Source organism: Hyla sarda, chromosome 13 (genome assembly GCF_029499605.1).
Source record: "Hyla sarda isolate aHylSar1 chromosome 13, aHylSar1.hap1, whole genome shotgun sequence".
Classification (NCBI taxonomy): Eukaryota; Metazoa; Chordata; class Amphibia; order Anura; family Hylidae; genus Hyla; species Hyla sarda.
Window position 1 is genome coordinate 24513556 of NC_079201.1, and position 19974 is coordinate 24533529.

At 42.0% G+C, this 19974-nt stretch overlaps 1 protein-coding gene across 47 annotated transcripts in view; it reads left to right on the forward strand.

Annotated features, from left to right (window-relative positions):
* The window catches only part of LOC130297737 (general transcription factor II-I repeat domain-containing protein 2-like), a 1987867-nt gene that overhangs the window by 14259 nt on the left and 1953634 nt on the right, over nucleotides 1–19974 (forward strand). For 46 of the 47 annotated variants that reach the window (XM_056550554.1, XM_056550557.1, XM_056550548.1 and 43 more), the window contains exon 2: nucleotides 3795–3865. The gene's annotated coding sequence lies outside the window, so the exon portion shown is untranslated. Of the gene's footprint in view, nucleotides 1–3794; nucleotides 3866–16143; nucleotides 16239–19974 lie in introns of all 47 variants that reach the window. The other variant, XM_056550544.1, reaches the window with a different exon arrangement.

The window sequence follows — 19974 nt, forward strand, 5'->3', positions numbered from 1 at the left end:
TAGTGGATCGGTTCTAAGTCACTACTGGTTTTCACCAGAGCCCGCCGCAAAGCGGGATGGTCTTGCTGCGGCGGTAGTGACCAGGTCGTATCCACTAGCAACGGCTCAACCTCTCTGGATGCTGAAGATAGGCGCGGTACAAGGGAGTAGACAGAAGCAAGGTCGGACGTAGCAGAAGGTCGGGGCAGGCAGCAAGGATCGTAGTCAGGGGCAACGGCAGGAGGTCTGGAACACAGGCTAGGAACATACAAGGAACGCTTTCACTGGCACAATGGCAACAAGATCCGGCAGGGAAGTGCAGGGGAAGTGAGGTGATATAGGGAAGTGCACAGGTGAAGACACTAATTGGAATCACTGCGCCAATCAGCGGCGCAGTGGCCCTTTAAATCGCAAAGACCCGGCGCGCGCGCCCTAGGGAGCGGGGCCGCGCGCGCCGGGACAGGACCGAGGGAGAGCGAGTCAGGTACGGGAGCCGGAGTGCGCATCGCGAGCGGGCGCTACCCGCATCGTGAATCGCATCCCGGCTGGCAGCAGAATCGCAGCGCCCCGGGTCAGTGGATCTGACCGGAGCGCTGCAGCGGAGAGAGTGTAGCGAGCGCTCCGGGGAGGAGCGGGGACCCGGAGCGCTCGGCGTAACAGCGGTGATTGGCCAGATGGTGTTGGCCAATCAACGCTCTCAGTGGCATATACGAATCTGTGATTTGAAGATAACGTCACATCACAGAGTACAGTGCGGGCAGGGGACCAGAGAAGTGTGGCCAACCGCCCACTACTATAGCTTATACAGGAGGATTGAAGCGCGTGTCAGGAGTGACACCCGCTATGATCTGCCCTTAACTGCATGTACTACTGCTCCCAACATGGAGCACACACTGCTCTGTGCTGGGAGCTGTAGTACTGTACCTGCATTAATAGACAGATCGCAACGGGTGTCAGAAGTGACACCCACTGCGATGTGTCTATTAATGCAGGTACTACAGCTCCCAGCATAGAGGAGTGTTGGGAGTAGTAGTACCTGCAGTTAAGGACAGATCACAGCGGGTGTCACTCCTGACACCCGCTGTGATCGTCCTTCATCCTTCTGAGATGCGGAACGGCTCTGCACTCTACTCCGGGCCGGCCAGTGATGTGAATAGAAATTCACATCATTGATTCGTATTTCCGCTGAGAGCGGTGCTTGGCTGGCACCATTCAGCCAATCACCACTGTGAGCGGTAAATATGAAGCAGTGATGTGAATTTCACATCACTGTCCGGCCCGGAGTATAGTGCAGAGATGCGAGCGCTGTAGAGAGCCGCTCCGCATCTCTGCAATATAAAGGACCATTGCATCGGGTGTTAGGAGTGACACCCAAGGCGATCTGTCCATTAGTACAGGTTACTACTACTCCCAGCATGGAACAGTCTGTTCCATGCTGCGAGTAGTAGTAGTACCTAAGTAGTACAAAAACACACACACTTTATTAACCTCTTAAGAACGCAGAGCGCTTCTCCCGTACTATAACGCGGGGTCAGTCCCGGCACCTAGCAACGGCCAGGACCAGTGGCTATTACTGGACTTCTCTGCTGGCGGTGATGCCTGGTATTAAAAAGAATGCTTCCTGGCAGCTCAGCGGAGTTGATCGCGACCACCACGGTAAAACCATGGTGGTCCCAATCAGCTGAGAAGATGCGAGGAGGGTCCCTACCTTCCTCCTTGGAGTCTGATCGGCGATCTACTGCTCTGTTTTGTGGAAAACCGAGCACTGTTAACACTGATCAGTGCTATGCTATGGCTGTAGCATTGATCAGTATATGCAATCAGAAGATTGAATGTAAAAGTCCCCTATGGGGGCTGTACAATTGTAAAAGAAAAGTGAAAAAAAATAAGTTAATAAATGGGATTTAACCCCTTTCCTAATAAAAGTTTGAATCCCCCCCCCCTTTTCCCATAAAAAAAAATGTAAACAAACATAAACATATGGGATATCCCCGCGTGCATAAATGTCCGAACAATAAAAATATAATGCTAATTAAACTGCACGGTCAATGGCATACGCGTAAAAAAATCCAAAGTCCAAAATTGCATATTTTTGGTCACTTTGTATACCATAAAAAAATATATAAAAAGCAATCAAAAAGTCCCATCAAAACAACAAATGGTAACGATAAAAACTTTACATCACGGCGCAAAAAATGAGCCCTCATACCGCGGAAAAAAAAAAAAGTTATAGGGGTCAGAAGAGGACATTTTTAAACGTACAAATTTTTGTGCAGTTATAATTTTCACCAGTAGTAAAAAAAAAAAAAAAAAAAAATCAAACCTATATAACTTGGTCATCATTTTAAGGGTATGGTCCTACAGGTAAGGTGTCATTTTTACTGAAAAAGTCCACTGCATAGAAACGGAAGCCCCCAAAAGTTGCAAAATGGCGTTTTTTTTCTTCAATTTTGTCACACAAATATTTTTTTTTGTGTCGTCGCCGATTTTTTGGTAAAATGACTGATGTCATTACAAAGTACAATTGGTGGTGCAAAAAACAAGCCATCATATGGGTCCGTAGGTGCAAAATTAAAAAAGGGTCATGATTTTTAAAAGGTGAGGAGAAAAAAATTAAAGTGCAAAAATGGAAAAACCCTGAGTCCTTAAGGGGTTAAACACATAATTAAAATACATTACTAATAAAAAGTTTCACAAAACGGTAGTGCACAAACACTGGGCGGAGCCTCTGCTCTCTCTTTTGCTTCCTGCTGAGGTTCAGTCAAGTCGTGCCCAAGTGTGTGTCCAGAGTCATAAGAGGCCTCAAGTCCAGTCTGCAGCCACAAGCTAATAACCTGCAAATAAGCCACAGTCACAGTCTTGTTAATCATCAGTCACAAGTCAAGTCAGTCACAGTCATCATTTGTCACCATGGCCTGCATTAAATTGACCCCATCCACTACAAGTCCCAGCAAGCCCTTAAAGCTTACGCGTCAGATCCAACAAAAAAAAAAATGTTTTTAATATATCACTCAGTACCTAATCCTGACCATGTACATCAAATTTTTATGCGTCTAGCACCTTTATTTATTTTTGTATTACACTTTTGATTTAGCTCACTAGTCTGAATTCCTCTCAAATGGAGGGGTGGGGCCTCACTATACAGGTCTCCGCCCCCTCCCTCAGTATGCTGTTTGCTCATATCTCCCCTAGCATTAGCAAAACTACAACTCCCAGCTTGTCCTCACTGACAGTAGCGGGACACAAGCTGACAGTGGGTGATGATGCATGGACACAGCAGAACTAGTATGTGTCCAAGCAGACAGGGGGGCAGTTGTTTTTGTATCTGACAGAACCCATTTAAGGTCTCTCAGTCACTGCTCACCTCCGTGGGCCTGGCTGAACTGTATAGACTTTTCCACCTGTCTAACCTCAGTAAAGCTACCGTTATCCGTAACTTGGGATTGGAGTCATTCTTGTCCCCGTGTTTAGCACAGGATCCAGCGGTATACCTACGGGTGGTATTGAGGATAAACCACGCCCTGGTGTCATGAATAAAAGGGGTTTAATACCATCTGCCCCTAGGTTAAATTAATCTGCCCTTTGCATTACCTCCCATACCACATATCGCTTACTTTTTTTACGTACATGAAAATTCAACAAACTGTAATGAAAACAATGAAATGAAGATTAAAAACTCAGTGTGAACCCAACCTTATATATCGATGTTCATGTCAGACACTGCATATAGTTATTATTCATTTGACCCTGGAAATACAGCTGCATGCCTAGTGTTTAAATTTTTTCCAATAATATATTTTTCCTCTTTCCACTAGGTGGCATGATGTCATTGTAAGCTCTTCTATACATACTTACCACCACATCTGAACATCCAGTAGCTGTAAGGGTAAGTAGTATGTTGTTTTAAAAGAAAAAAAATGCAATTTCATTATACTCCCAGACAAATGATACTACATGTCCAAAGTTACTGCTCAATGGACCTGTGTGTAAATACTGCCTTTGTGAACATATAGATATAACCTCTGAGCTCCCAGAATTTTTAAAGAATAAAGTTAGTTATTTTTGCTAAAACCTTAGAAATATTTCAAAATACAGTAATGTAAATCCATAATAGTACATTTTCAACAACAAAGAAAAGTTAAGAGTGAGGTTGTTGAAAGCAGGGTCCCAATTGCTATCACAACCTAGCCTTTGGTTGTCTGTGCCATAATGGGAGTTGTAGTTTTGCAACGACTGGGAATCACTTCCCTAAACCAGATATTCTGCACAGATTGGCCCTCATTTACTTAGAAAATCGGGTTGTAAGTCTATGTTGCTTTCTTACCCGACTGCTTTTTTCCCCCTGGTATTTATTATTATTATGTCGCATCCTGTTTGTCGCATGTGGGTTTTGTAGGTTTTGGTTTCCAACTCCTCTGAGTTGTCGGGAAAAAATCCACAATTCAACAAATCCGGGTTGGAAACCTTTATAAATACGTGGGAAAGCTCAGAAATGTCGGGTTACGCCCCTTTTTCGGGTTTGGGAGAATCCACATCGGGTCTGTCGGGAAAAAATGTTGCATCGTGTCGCAGACTGGCGCACGATGTCTGCGACATGTCGCAGACAAAGATGCGACAAAAAAACCCGACAAAACAAGTCGGGTTTAGAATAGTAAATGAGGGCCAGTATGTGCAGCAACCTACAGAGTCCCTATACTTCTGTATTAGTGGTTTCTAAGCACTCCATAACGTGGCTCTATATAGTACCCTATATACCTGTATGTAAGGGGATCACCAGGCTCTTACTAATGATTAAGCAATTTGTGTGTTCCAATGTTATGTACTGTATTTATCGGCGTATAACACGCACTTTTTAGGCTAAAATTTTTAGCCTAAAGTCTATGTGCGTGTTATACGCCGATATACCCCCAGGAAAGGCAGGGGGAGAGAGGCCGTCGCTGCCCGCTTCTCTCCCCTCCTGCCTTTCCCGGGGTCTAGAGCCCTGCTGCCGGCCCTTCTCTCCCCCTGTCTATCGGCGCCGCTGCCCGTTCTGTCCCGCTGACTATCGGTTCCGGCGCACCATTGCCGGCGCCGATAGCCAGGGGGAGAGAAGCGGCGCCGACAGCCAGGGGAGAGAAGGGGCAGCGGCACCCATTGCCGGCGTCGCTGCCCCGTTGCCTCCCCCCATCCCCGGTTGCATAATTACCAGTTGCTGGGGTCGGGTCCGCGCTGCTTCATGCCTCCGGCGTGCGTCCCCTGCGTCATTGCTATGCACTGCACGGCGCGGCGCACTGACGTAAAGCGTAAAGCGATCCGGACTGCTCCATCTGGTCCCCTTACACTACAACTCCCAGCATGCCAAGACAGCCCTTGGCGTCTGGGCATGCTGGGAGTTGCAGCTTTGCAACATCTGGAGGTCCACAGTTTGGAGACCACTGTGCCCTTCCAGATGTTGCAAAACTACACATCCTCAGCATGCCCTTACTGTCAAGGCATGCTGGGAGTTGTAGTTCTGTAACATCTGGCCCTTCAGATGTTGCAGAACTACAACTCCCAGCATGCCTGGACAGTTTTGGCATACTGGGAGTTGCAGTTTTGCAACATCTGGAAGGGCACAGATTGGAAACCACTGTATTAGTGGTCTGCAAACTGTAGTCCTCCAGATGTTGCAAAACTACAACTCCAGGCATGCTGGGAGTTGTAGTTCGGCAACATCTGGCTCTAAAGATGTTGCCGAACTACTACTTCCAGCATGCCTGAGAATGTTTGGGAGTTGGGGTTTTGCAACAACTGGAGGCACACTGGTTGGGAAACATTGTCTGTTTCCTAACTCAGTGTTTCCCAACCCGTGTGCCTCCAGCTGTTGCAAAACTATAACTACCAGCATGCACTGATAGACTGTGCATGCTGGGAGTTGTAGTTTTGCAACAGCTGGAGGTCCCCCCCCCCCTGTGAATGTACAGGGTACATTCACATGGGCAGGGGGCTTACAGTGAGTATCAGGCTGCAAGTTTGCGATGCAGCTAATTTTGCGCGACAGCTCAAACTCGCAGCTGGAAGCTCGCTGTAACCCCCCCTGCCCATGTGACTGTACCCTAAAAACACTACACTACACTACACTAACACAAAATAAAATAAAAAGTAAAAAACACTACATATACTCATTCCCCTACACAGCCCCCCTCCCCTCCCCAATAAAAATGAAAAACGTCTGGTACGCCACTCTTTCCAAAATGGAGCCTCCAGCTGTTGCAAAACAACAACTCCCAGTATTGCCGAACAGCCGTTGACTGTCCAAGCATGCTGGGAGTTTTGCATCAGCTGGAGGCACCCTGTTTGGGAATCACTGGCGTAGAATACCCCTATGTCCACCCCTATGTAAATCCCTAATTCAGGCCTCAAATGCGCATGGCGCTCTCTCACTTCAGAGCCCTGTCGTATTTCAAGGCAACAGTTTAGGGCCACATATGGGGTATTGCCGTACTCGGGAGAAATTGCCTAACAAATTTTGGGGGGCTTTTTCTCCTTTCACCCCTTATGAAAAGGTGAAGTTGGGGTCTACACCAGCATGTTAGTGTAAAAAAATTAATTTTTTTACACTAACATGCTGGTGTTGCCCGTATGTTAGTGTAAAAAGAGGTGAAAGGGAAAAAAGCCCCCCAAAATTTGTAATGCAATTTCTCCCGACTACGAAGATACCCCATATGTGGGCGCAAAGTGCTCTGGGGGCGCACAACAAGGCCCAGAAGGGAGAGTGCACCATGTACATTTGAGGTCATTTGCACAGGGGTGGCTGATTGTTACAGCGGTTTTGACAAACGCAAAAAAAAAAAAAACATGTGACCCCATTTCAGAAACTACACCCCTCACAGAATGTAATGAGGGGTGCAGTGAGAATTTACCCCCCTACTGGTGTCTGACAGATCTTTGGAACAGTGGACTGTGCAAATTAAAAATTTTGTACAGCCCACTGTTCCAAAGATCTGACAGACACCAGTGGGGGGTAAATGCTCACTATACCCCTTGTTACGTTCCTCAAGGGGTCTAGTTTCCAAAATGGTATGCAATGTGGGGGTTATTTTGCTGTCCTGGCACCATAGGGGCTTCCTAAATGCGACATGCCCCCCGAGCAAAATTTGCTCTCAAAAAGCCAAATATGACTCCTTCTCTTCTGAGCATTGTAGTTCGCCCGTAGTGCACTTCGGTCAACTTATGGGGTACCTCCATACTCAGAAAAGATGGGGCTACAAATTTTGGGGGGTATTTTCTTCTATTAACCCTTGCAAAAATGTGAAATTTGGGGGGGAAACACACTTTTTTTTTTTTTACGTGTGCAAAAGTTGTGAAACCCCTGTGGGTATTAAGGCCCACTTTATTTCTTGTTACGTTCCTCAAGGGGTCTAGTTTCCAAAATGGTATGCCATGTGTTTTTTTTTTTTTTTTTTTTGCTGTTCTGGCACCATAGGAGCTTCCTAAATGCAACATGCCCCCGAGCAAAATTTGCTCTCAAAAAGCCAAATCTGACTCCTTCTCTTCTAAGCATTGTAGTTTGCCCGTAGTGCACTTAAGGTCAACTTATGGGGTACCTTCATACTCAGAAGAGATGGGGTTACACATTTTGGGGGGTATTTTCTGCAAATGTGACATTTGGGGAGAAACACACATTTTAGTGGAATTTTTTAAAAAATTTTTTACATATGCAAAAGTCGTGAAACACCTATGGGGTATTAAGGCTCACTTTATTCCTTGTTACGTTCCTCAAGGGGTCTAGTTTCCAAAATGGTATGCCATGTGGGGTTTCTTTGCTGTTCTGGCACCATAGAGGCTTCCTAAATGCAACTTGCCCCCCAAAAACCATTTCAGAAAAACGTACTCTCCAAAATCCCCTTGATGCTCCTTCGCTTCTGAGCCCTCTAGTGCACCTGCCGAACACTTTACATAGACATATGAGGTATGTGCTTACTCGAGAGAAATTGGACTACAAATATAAGTATAAATTTACTCCTTTTACCCCTTGTAAAAATTCAAAAATTGGGTCTACAAGAACATGCAAGTGTAAAAAATGGAGATTGTGAATTTTCTCCTTCACTTTGCTGCTATTCCTGTGAAACACCTAAAGGGTTAAAACACTGACTGAATGTCATTTTGAATATTTTGGGGGTTGCAGTTTTTATAAAGGGGTCATTTGTGGGGTATTTCTAAGATGAAGACCCTTCAAATCCACTTCAAACCTGAACTGGTTCCTGAAAAATTGTGATTTTGGAAATTTTGTGAAAAATTGGAAAATTGCTGCTGAACTTTGAAGCCCTCTGGTGTCTTCCAAAAGTAAAAATACGTAAATTTTATAATGCAAACATAAAGTGGACATATTGTATATGTGAATAAAAAAACATTTGGAATATCCATTTTCCTTACAAGCAGAGAGCTTTAAAGTTAGAAAAATGGAAAATTTTCACATTTTTCATCAAATTTTGGGATTTTTCACCAAGAAAGGATGCAAGTTACCACAAAATTTTACCACTATGTTAAAGTAGAATATGTCACGAAAAAACAATCTTGGAATCAGAATGATAACTAAAAGCATTCCAGAGTTATTAATGTTTAAAGTGATAGTGGTCAGATGTGCAAAAAATGTCCGGGTCCTAAGGTGTAAAATGGCTGGGTCCTTAAGGGGTTAAGGGCCAATTTTATATTTCCATCCACAGACCCATATGAGGGCTTGTTTTTCCGTCACCAATTTTACTTTGTAATGACATCACTTATTTTACCATAAAATATACAGCACAACTCAAAAAATATTATTTATGTCTTCAATTCCAGCCAAATTCTCTCTCCAAAAGGCCAATGGCGTTCCTTCTCTTCAACCCTGTAGTACGCCAGCAGAGCACTTTACGTCCACACATGGGGTATTTATATACTCAGAAGAAATGGGGTCACAAATTATGGGGGGCTTTTTTCCTATTACCCCTTGTGAAAATGAAAAATTTGGGATAACACCAGCATTTTAGTGAAAAAATTAAAATTTTTAATTTTCACTTCCAACTTTAACAAAAATTATTCAAACACCTGTGTGGTGTTAAGGCTCACTGTACCCCTTGTTACGTTCCATGAGGGGTGTAGTTTCCAAAATGTGGTCACATATGGGTGTTTGTGTAGGGGTATGTGCATATGTAATGTTTTTTACTTTTTATTATGTGTTAGTGTAGTGTTTTTAGGGTACACACACAGGTGGGGGTTCACAGCGAGTTTTCCACTTGGAGTTTGAGCTGCAGCAGAAAATTTGCTGCATCTCAAACTTGCAGCGAGAAACTCGCTGTAAACCCCCGCCTGTTTGAATGTACCCTGTACATTCATATGGGGGGGGGGGGGGGGCAAACCTCCAGCTGTTGCAAAACTACAACTCCCAGCCTGCCCTTTGGCTGTCCATGCATGCTGGGGGTTGTAGTTATGCAACAGCTGGAGGCACACTGGTTGCAAAACACTGAGACTTTGTTACTTAACTCAGTGTTTTGCAACCAGTGTGCCTCCAGCTGTTGCAAAACTACAACTCCCAGCATGTACGGTCTGTCAATGTTAGGTAACAAACTCTGTGTTTTGCAACCAGTGTTCCTTCAGCTGTGTCAAAACTACAACTCTCAGCATGCACTGACAGCCGAAGGGCATGCTGAGTGTTATAGTTTTGCAACAGCTGCAGGCACACTACTACAGCTCCCAGCATGCCTTTGGCTGTCCATGCAGTGTGGGAGTTGTAGTTATGCAAAAGCTGTAGGCACAATTTTTCATAACTACAACTCCCAGCATGCCCAGACAACCAAAGGGCATGCTGGGAGGTGCAGTCGTGCCTCCAGCTGTTGCAAAAATTCAACTCCCAGCCTGTCCTTTCGCTGTGCATGCTGTGAGTTGTTGCTAGGCAACAGCAGGAGGCAAGCAGCGCTTACCTCCTGCTGTTAGATCCCTCTGCCGAAGACCACCGGGATCGCCGTTGCTGGGGACAGCACTGTCGCTGGGGACCGCCTCCACACCGGACCGCGGGTAAGCCTCCCACACCCCCACCGCCGATCACCTCCTCCCTACACATCCAATGTCACCCAGCAGGACAGGTGATTGGACAGCCAGTCTGTCCGTCTAATCATGTCGATCGTGAGGGGGCACCGGCGCCACCTCACTCCTGCTGGTAAAGGATGATAGGTGGCGTCAGACGCCACCTATCATCCTTTCTTTCCGGGTCACCGGAGACCCAATTAATCCGGAATCGCAGCTAATTTGCCGACATGAGGGGGGGGTGGGGGTCCTTAAGTGGTTAATGAATGTTTGTCAATCACCTGTGGGGTGTTAAGGCTTACTGTACCCCTTGTTACGTTCCTTGAGGGGTGTAGTTTCCCAAATAGTGTGCCATGGGGGGGTGGGGGGGAGGCGGGGGCTTGCTGTTCTCGCACCATGGTGGCTTCCTAAATGCGACATGCCTTAAAAAAAAAAAAAACATTTTAGCAAAATTCGCTCTCCAAAATCCCATTGTTGCTCCTTACCTTCTGAGCCTTCTAGTGCGCCCACAGGACACTTTACATCCACAGATGAGGTATCTCCTTACTCAAGAGAAATTGGGTTACAAATTTTGGGGGGCATTTTCTCCTATTACCCCTTGTAAAAATGAAAAACAAAATGGGGCTACAATAACATGTTAGTGTAAAAATGTTGACTTTTCTCCTTCACTTTGCTGCTATTCCTGTGAAACACCTAAACGGTTAACTAATGAACTAATACTTTGAGGGGTGCAGTTTTCACAATGGGGTCCATTATGGCGGATTTCTAACATGAACACCCTCAAATTCACTCCAAAACTCAACTGGTCCCTGAAAAATTAAGATTTTGACATTTTTGTGGAAATTTGGAAAATTGCCGTTATACTTTGCAGCCCTCTAATGTCTTCAAAAGGTAAAAACATGGCAACTTTATGATGCCAACATAAAGTAAACATATTGTATATGTGAATCAATATATAATTTATTTGGCATGTCATTTTCCTTACAAGCAGAGAGTTTCTAAGTTCGAAAAATGCTAAATTTTCTAATTTTACGTGAAATGTTGGAATTTTTCCCCAAGAAATGATGCAAATATTAATGAAAATTCACCACTAACATAAAGTAGAATATGTCACAAAAAAGAGTCTCTGAATGAAATTCATAAGTAAAAGCATCCCAGAGTTATTAATGCATAAAGTGACAGTGGTCAGAGCAAAAAATGCTATGGTGCTTAAGGTCAAAATAAGCTTGGTCCTTTAGGGGTTAAGTATTGAGTATTGCATTGTATTCTTTCATGGAAGCACTGAAGCAGGAAGCTACGGAGGATGCTATCATTTTTTTTATGTAAATTTTTTTTTTAATTATCTTTTTATACAGAGGTCTGTATGCCAGTGTTTCCCAACCAGTGTGCCTCCACCTGGAAGCTGTAAAACTACAACTCTGGGTATGTTGGGAGTTGTAGTTTTGTAACCGCTGGTAGCATACTGGTTAGGAAGAACTTTCCTATGCATCATACATACCTCTTCTGCACTATGCTTACCTCCAGCATCAACAGTTTTTAGCCTGGTTAAAACCAGGGAAAACATGTTCCTTTTGCTTTAAAGAAAGGTAAAACAGGCTCAGCAGGATTATTATTTTTAAATTACAGTATTTGGAATATTTTATGTCCACATCTGAGGAGAACAACCTATAAAAAAAAAATGTTCTTCCCTTCTGGGTAACTTTGGACTCAAGTAGGAATAAAATATGAACATCATGGCAGATGTCTCTGCCTCTTAGGTCCTTGATGTAGGGGCTTTACCTTGTTGACCCTTGCCCTCTGGAAATGACCCCTGCTGACATGTGCCCAAACAATCCCCTTCCTTGCTGTGCATTTCCCTAAAGCATCAGCAAGCATTTGCTTCCAATATGTCCCTGCAGTTTATATTGGATATCCTGTAAACAAAAGCAAGGGGGAGGACACCTAAATAAAAACTCTACCAGATCATCTGCATTTTCTCCTCATGCATTTTTTATAGAATCAGACCCCTTGTTTATTCTGGGAAACGTCAAGGGTTAAAGGGTCAAGGTTTAAAAGTAACTAGTCGCCTTTAGGAATATTCTAATTTAAATGCCAAAGGAAATTCCCAAAGAATATTTTTTTTTCTGTTCTCTTTCGGAAGGATGTCATTTCTTTGTTTTCAGACAATGTTTATTTTATTTTACATTGGTAAACCCTTGAAGGAAAACAGAGCAAGGTAATGAAACGTGAATCGGGGAAGACAGTTTGGATTTTTATTTAGACAAATAAGGTAGCTGAGATCAAGAGATTAAGCTTCTTTGTTTTATTAGGTCTTATTAATATGTATGGATGCTAGAAAGAGGCAGAACAGTCTCTATCCTGACTTTAAAACATAATGTTAAACTAATGTTAAACTAAACTATGTCTAAGGAGAACAAAAGTCAGAACTTAATGAAATATGCTTCGGAGTCAGACTCTGCTCATTTTGTTTTACTGTTACTTTATTTTACAAAAACGTCAGTAGTTAAATCTTTATTTTATTTAGCATTTTATGTGCTAACTCTCTCTCTCTCTCTCTCTCTCTCTCTCTCTCTCTCTCTCTCTCTCTCTCTATATATATATATATATCTATATATATATATATATATATATATATATATATATAAAAATCATATATAATCATATGTATATGTTTGCACAGTACAGTATATCATTTAAATATGCGTGACCACTAAATCAACCTATTTTATTTTTGCATTTCCATTGTTTTCCCTTCGCCTCTTAAAAGCAAAAACTCAGTAAATTTTCCATCTACTGAGCCATATGAAGGTTTATTTTTTGTGGTGCCAATATTTCTATGTAGTGACCATTTTACTACAAAATGTACAGCGAAAAAAAAAATATTTTGAGGGCTTTTGTTTTTATCCAGCTAATTTTACTGTGACATGACTTATTATCTTTGACCGTACGGTTTAATTAACCATATATTTTTATAATTCGGACATTTCCGCACGCGGCGATACCACATATGTTTATTTTTATTTACACAGTTTTTTTTTTAAATGGGAAAAGGGGGTGATTCAAACTTTTATTAGAAAAGGGGTTAAATGATCTTTATTCAATTATTCCCCCTTTTTTTTTTGCAATGATATAGCTCCCATAGGGGGCTATAACACTGCACACACTTTTACATTGATCAATGGTTTCTCATAGGAAACCATTGATCAATGACTGCTCATGCCCGGATCTCAGGCACTGAGCAGTCATTCGGCGATTGGACACCAGGAGGCAGGTTTGGGGACCCTCCTGCTGTCCTACAGCTGTTCGGGATACCTCGATTTTTAGCCACGGCAATCCCGAACAGCCCCCTGAGATAACCGGCAACGTTTTACTTTCACTTTAGATGCAGCATTCAACTTTGAACGCCTCTTCTAAAGGGTTAATAGCGCACGGCACCGCGATCAGTGCAGTGAGCTGTTAGCCCCGGGCCCGACCCACTATCGAACGGGAGCGGACTCAGGACGTACAGGTACGCCCTGAGTCCTTAAGGGGAAACTGTCAGCCTGGTCACCCACACTAAACCCAGTGGATGAACAGGAGTCCAACGAGGGGTCACTTACTTAAAGGGGTATTCCAGGCAAAAACATCTTATCCCCTATAGAAAACATAGGATAAGATGTCTGATCATGGGGGGCCTGCCGCTTGGGCCCCCCAGCGATCTCCCTGCAGCAGCAGGAAGTACACTGTTCACCATGCAGAATAAATTACATTATATTTTAATAGCTGAGGGCTCGTTCACTTTGCCGTCAGGCTCAGTTACTATTTTTGGGGCCGCTTGGCGCAAATAAAGAGACAAATGGGCTCTTAACGGGTTGTAGTACAACAGCAATGTGAACTTAGCCTTGGACAATTTTGCATGCAGCAATACCAAATATGTTTATTTTTTATTTGTTTACTTCTTATTATTTGATAAGTGGGAAAAGGGGAGTGATTTGAATCTTTACAAAGTGAGTTTTTTTATTTTTAATATTTTTTTAAAAACAATATATTTATTTTTATTTTTAACCCCTTCAGGATGCAGAGCGTACAGGTATGCTCTTGCATCCTGGTAGTTAAGGATGCAGGGCATACCTGTACACCTTACGTTCTTCCACTCAATCAAGCTAGCCGTACAGTGATCGGGCTGGGATGACTGCTGTGCATGCACTATTTCTCCTGTTACTATCGCCCGTCACAAAATAACGGCTGTTATTAATAACGGGCGATAACGGATTAAAACGGTTATTGGAAAAATCCCATAGACTATAATGGTATCTTCTAACGGCCGTTTAACGGCCGATTTCCAGGGTTTTTATAACGGCCATTTATAACGGAGGTATTTTTATAGTGTGAAAGCAGCCTTAGAGGTCCAAACCAAAGAGATCTGACTTCTCTGTTTAGCTCTCCTCTCACTTTCTTTTCCCTGAGTTCCTCTCATCTGTTATGTCTGTCAGTAAGGGCTGATGGGCCATATGTTACAATTGCAGAACATCAGAGCAAGTCATGGCTTACTGCTTTTCCTTCCTTGGATATAAGATAATACATGAATTAGTCTCCATGTCTAGTCACAGTGACCAGCCAAGTGTTATCTTTTATCAGCTCCCAAATGGCTGACATAAAGCTCAGGGAGTAGAATGTCTTTTTTTTTTTTGCACAAGAAGAGAAGTGGGTGGCAAGATAATGCAGATGATGTATGCCTAGACAAAGTAAGGCTGGTCCTGTCTCTGGATGCTGAGCAAGCGTGGGCATCTTTGAAGACACATGGTGCTGATAACAGCTGTTCACACTTGCAACCATCAAGGATTTATTACAGAGTAAAAATATACATCATGTGGGTTCTACTTTAGGGAAAACAGAACATGACATGAGGAATATGTTGTATGTTATCACATTTATTATAAAATATATCACTCTCATGTACATTATTAAATGTGACTATAAAGCAGTCCTAATACTATCACAGTTATCTAAATATTTAGTGCTGTTATAGCCTGGTTCACAAAGTAAATTAGGCAAAATGCTAGCAGAGTATTATGAATTCCTTTAACTCTACCATCTTGGACACAAAGTTGAATAACCAATGTGAATATATTGATAGGTCTGTAGACTTCCAGTAAACAAATGGGTTTTCTGTGTTCGCTGAAAGTCACTGTAATACTAACCTCGCATATGAAAATTCAACATCCCAAAGAGGATTAGGCTATGTCTACTCAACTTTTATGGTCCATGCCATCCAATGTTTGCGTTACTGAACATCAGAGGGAGTTCAAACTTTTTGCGTTTCTTTTCTTAAAGGGCACCTGTCATTGCAATAAACTTTTGACATTTCATAGTAACACGCCAGGGGTTCAGGGTTGAGGCAGTCCCCCACAAATTCCTAGGACGGATAGTCAAAAGGACTCAGATGAGCACTGTGCCCCAGTGTTTTATGAATTCAATAAAAGCCTTTGAGACTTTCTATGAGACCTCTGGTTTGTTTTTTTCTATTTTGAGCCAAGCAGAAAAAGGGGCTCATCACTCAGCACCAAGACCCCCCAAAAATCACAACTTCTGACATGCAACTATGATATAACACAATGACACTTTAGCAATAATACATGAATTAGTCTCCTTGTCTAATCACAGTGGACAGCTAAATGTTGTCTTTTACATGACGCAGTTTGCTGCACTATTTGTACCTGAAAACTTGATGGTAAATCATTGGGCTCCAACAGAATCTGTTTGAAAATCCTTTCATTTGCATACTTTCTAGATCAGTGTAGGAAGCCGCCTTATACCCCTTTGAGTTTTACATGACCCACACAAATAGCAACTCAGATGAAAAATATGACAAACATGCAGGATGCATGAGCCCAACGGCCCCATATCTCATCACAATAAAACATCTTGCAAAACTCTTTCACTCCCGATGAAAGTGGAGTCTGTGGTGTGTTTTTTGGAAGCCTAGTAGCTGATGCCGAATATTTATCAGATTTGAAAGATATAGTACAGGGAGACGGTGGGCAGAGGCTGATGGAAATACTCTGTCAACCTTGTGAGCATATTTGTGCCCTCAGTGCACTGTTTTTGTTTAAATGTTGCTGGAACATTTGAGGTGAGAAATGACTGCGTCTTGTTTTTTTCCAGTTGTATATTGTCCTTTCAGCACCGCTGCTGGGAATCGTTCCACCCTGCGGAATACCGATAGGTGTCAACACAGAAAACTGCCTAACATCACGCCGGTGAATTGGTCTAATTTCACTGTACTATTTCAATGCTTTGCTTAAAGGATTCTTGTTGCATGAATTATTTTTCATCAACCACAGCGTTGAGTCAGTTCTCCTAACTCCACACAAGAGAAAAAGTTGAAAATAAATGTACATTTTGTTAAAGAAATAGTGCAGCTTTTCTCATGGGTACCCATTAGGCAATGTCCTCTGAAGTGTCCACCACATCATGCAGCATAATAAAGAATAAAGTAAAATGAAGGGCTTTCCAGTTTACATCAGTATATATAGGTTCCAAAGAACTACCATACATTGTGACCAGCAAGGATCCTTTTTTGTGCATTATTATTGGGGTAGCCATCTTGCCTGAGCTTTTTTAAACAGACCCATGGACCCTTATCAAAGACGTTACTGAGGATTCTCTGTGACCCTTTTAGAGGTCCATCTACAGGGAGGGGTGATGCTAATCTGTGCTGTGAATGGTGGTGCATACGGTGTTATCTTTCTGGGGGTGTCCCCTTTCACCGTGCTCCTTGTCTGCTCTGAGAAGAAAGGCATTACTGGGAAATGATCTATAAAGAAGAGGAAGTCTCAGCTTAGTTTTAGGTCTGGTGGCTAGAATGCAATTTGCAAGATTTGAGCGCACGGCTAAAGGGTTAATAGCTCGCGGCACAGCGATCAGTGCCGCGCGCTATTAGAGGCGGGTCCCGGCTTCACTATGACGCCGGGCCCGCCGCGATATGATGCGGGGTCACCGTGTCACCCCGCGTTATATCGCAGGACCGGGACCCAGGACGTACCCATACGTCTTGGGTCCTTAAGAGGTTAAAGATGTAGATAGTAAAATGCAAAATTAGAAAGAAAAAATAAATATAAAAATTCTAACATAAAAGCATGATCATTTTTTTTTATGACATGTTTCCTTAAAAGGAGTATTCCAGGCAAAACCTTTTTTTATATATCAACTGGCTCCGGACAGTTAAACAGATTTGTAAATTACTTCTATTAAAAATCTTAATCCTTCCAATAGTTATTAGCTTCTGAAGTTTTCTGTCTAACTGCTCAATGATGATGTCACGTCCCGGGAGCTGTGCATGATGGGAGAATATCCCCATAGGAACTGCACAGCTCCCGGGACGTGAGTCATCATTGAGCAGTTAGACAGAAAACAACAACTCAACTTCAGAAGCTAATATCTATTGGAAGTAATTTACAAATCTGTTTAACTTTCCAGAGCCAGTTGATATATATAAAAAAAGTTTTGGCCTGGAATACCCCTTTAAGGCCAGCATTAGTACTATATTTAGTGACCTATGGTTAGTGTTGACTGCAGTCCAGCTCTTGTTACCTGTTGCTTTTCTGGTTAGTCATTGCTGTTTATAGCTTCACTAAATCAAAGGTATATTTAACACTCAGGTTTGGTTCTGTAAAAATGGTCCATGTAGTTTAGGTCTTTTTTGAATGATAGATGCAGGTCCTACCTCTTGGACCCATGCCTACCTTGAGAACAAGAGCACCCCTATCCCTGTTCGGCCTGGTTGTGACTGCTGGTGAAACTTGGGAAACCAAAAACAGCAGTTCCAGATGTTTTACACAGTTTGCTTTATTCCAATTGACTTTAACCTCTTTAGGACCACGCCCATTTTGGCCTTAAGGACCTGGCCTATTTTCCTTTTTGCATTTTCGTTTTTTTTCCTCCTCTCCTTTTAAAATCCATAACTCTTTAATTTTTTCACCTACAGATCAATATGAGGGCTTTTATTTTGCATGAACAATTGTACTTTGTAATGACATCTTTCATTTTACCATAAAATGTACAGCACAACCCAAAAAATATTATTTGCAGGCGGAATTTTATAAGAAAATAGTAATTTTGCAACTTTTGCGTGGTTTGGTTTTGACGCAGTGCACTTTATGGTAAAAAATTATACATTATCTTTATTCTGTAGATCAATGCAATTAAAACAATACCACCCACATTTATTTAGTTTTTCTATAATTGTACTATTTTTTAAAAACTGCACATTTTTTACAAAATTGTATGCATAAAATTATCATTTTCTGACCTCTATAACTTTTTTTTTTAATTTTCGTATATGTATGAGGGCTTATTTTTTTGCGCTATGATCTGTAGTTTTTATCAGGACCATTTTTTTTATAAGACTTTTTGATCACTTTTTATTAATGTTTTTACAATATATGATGTGATTAAAAATCAGTATTTTTGGTGTTTGGTATTTTTTTTATGATTATGCAGTTTACCGTGCAGGATCATAAACAGTATACTTTAATAGTTTGGACATTTATGCACGTGGTGCTGCCAAATATGTAAATTTTTCTTCTTTTTAATTTTAATTTTTTTTTGTAAAATGGGAAAATAGGGGGGGTGATTTTCTTTTTTTGTACACTTTTTATGTCCCATTTACTGTATAATGCTACTACCAGGCCAAAGGGGGTAGAAGAAGGGTGGAGGCCCTCAAAGTCAAGGTAACCCACATCCTGCATCTCTAAGGATCTTGTTGTGGATAAACTGTAGCTGTAGTATTTCAGCACGGACAAGATACTTGACCTAAAGTATATAATTACATTATGCCTTAGCCATGAGCCGTGTGCTAGCCAGAGGCTGCATAAAAAGACAATTTCAACATGCTCCAATAAATGATGATGGAACATTGTTAGAACATTGTTTTACATTGCTTTACACACGTGCTATATTAGCAAATACTTATGTCCTGTTGAATACCTTTGTTAAAAGTATAATCCCAGTTTGTTTTGGTAGATGTTAAAGGGGTTCTCCGGCCCTAATACATCTTATCCCATATCCAAAGGACTGTTCCATCCCACCGTCACCCCCCCTCCCATAGACTTGCATTGAGGGGGCATTATGTCACATGGGGCGGAGTCGTGATGTCACGATACTCTGGCACCATGGTCGTCACGCTGTTCACTTGAAGCCTCCAGCGCTGTGGAGAGCTCGCAAATGCGGGACCCCCACGATCAGACATCTTATCCCCTATGCTTTGGATAGGGGAAAAGATGTATTAGGGCCGGAGTACTCCTTTAAATTAAATAAAGTCAGACAGCAAGGGCAACAATAACATTTTTTAAAATAGATATCAGTTGTGAAAAATATATGAAATAAAAGAAGTCAAACCAAAAAACAATCTTCTCTAAGCCTTTATGTAGATACTGGCTATGAAATGTTGTTGAAAGTGAAATTACACTTTTAAATGTTTAACGTGTTAGTACTTCTTTTCCTGTCAAAATATTTTTATACATTTGCCTTTTGTTTTTTCAAAGATTGACAGCCCTTATGTGTTAACATGAATCCAGATGTTCATTATGTTAGCGTATTGTGAACTTCACATATACTGAACTTAGATAGCAGTTGCGCTACTGGATATCACAGGGCTAATCACCAATGTGTTTCCACTAAAACAGATAATGGTGTAACCCAGACGCGTGTACACATCAAACCCCCTATATAGCCTAGCAACATATGGTAACAAAAATGGAAAACATAACATATGTCTGAGACTAGTCATCCTTTCATTATTTGCAGACTGTGAGTGATTTTCTTTTTCTTTTAGTCTTGTAGTTATCTGTTACCATGTATATGGGAGTTGTTAAAAGGTGAAGTCTATGTAACTATTATGTCCAACCAGTTGCTAAGTATGTTGTACAAACGTTGTGCTTCATCATCTCTCGTGTAAATGTTAACATTTTGTCCACTATAAACCTCCCACGATAT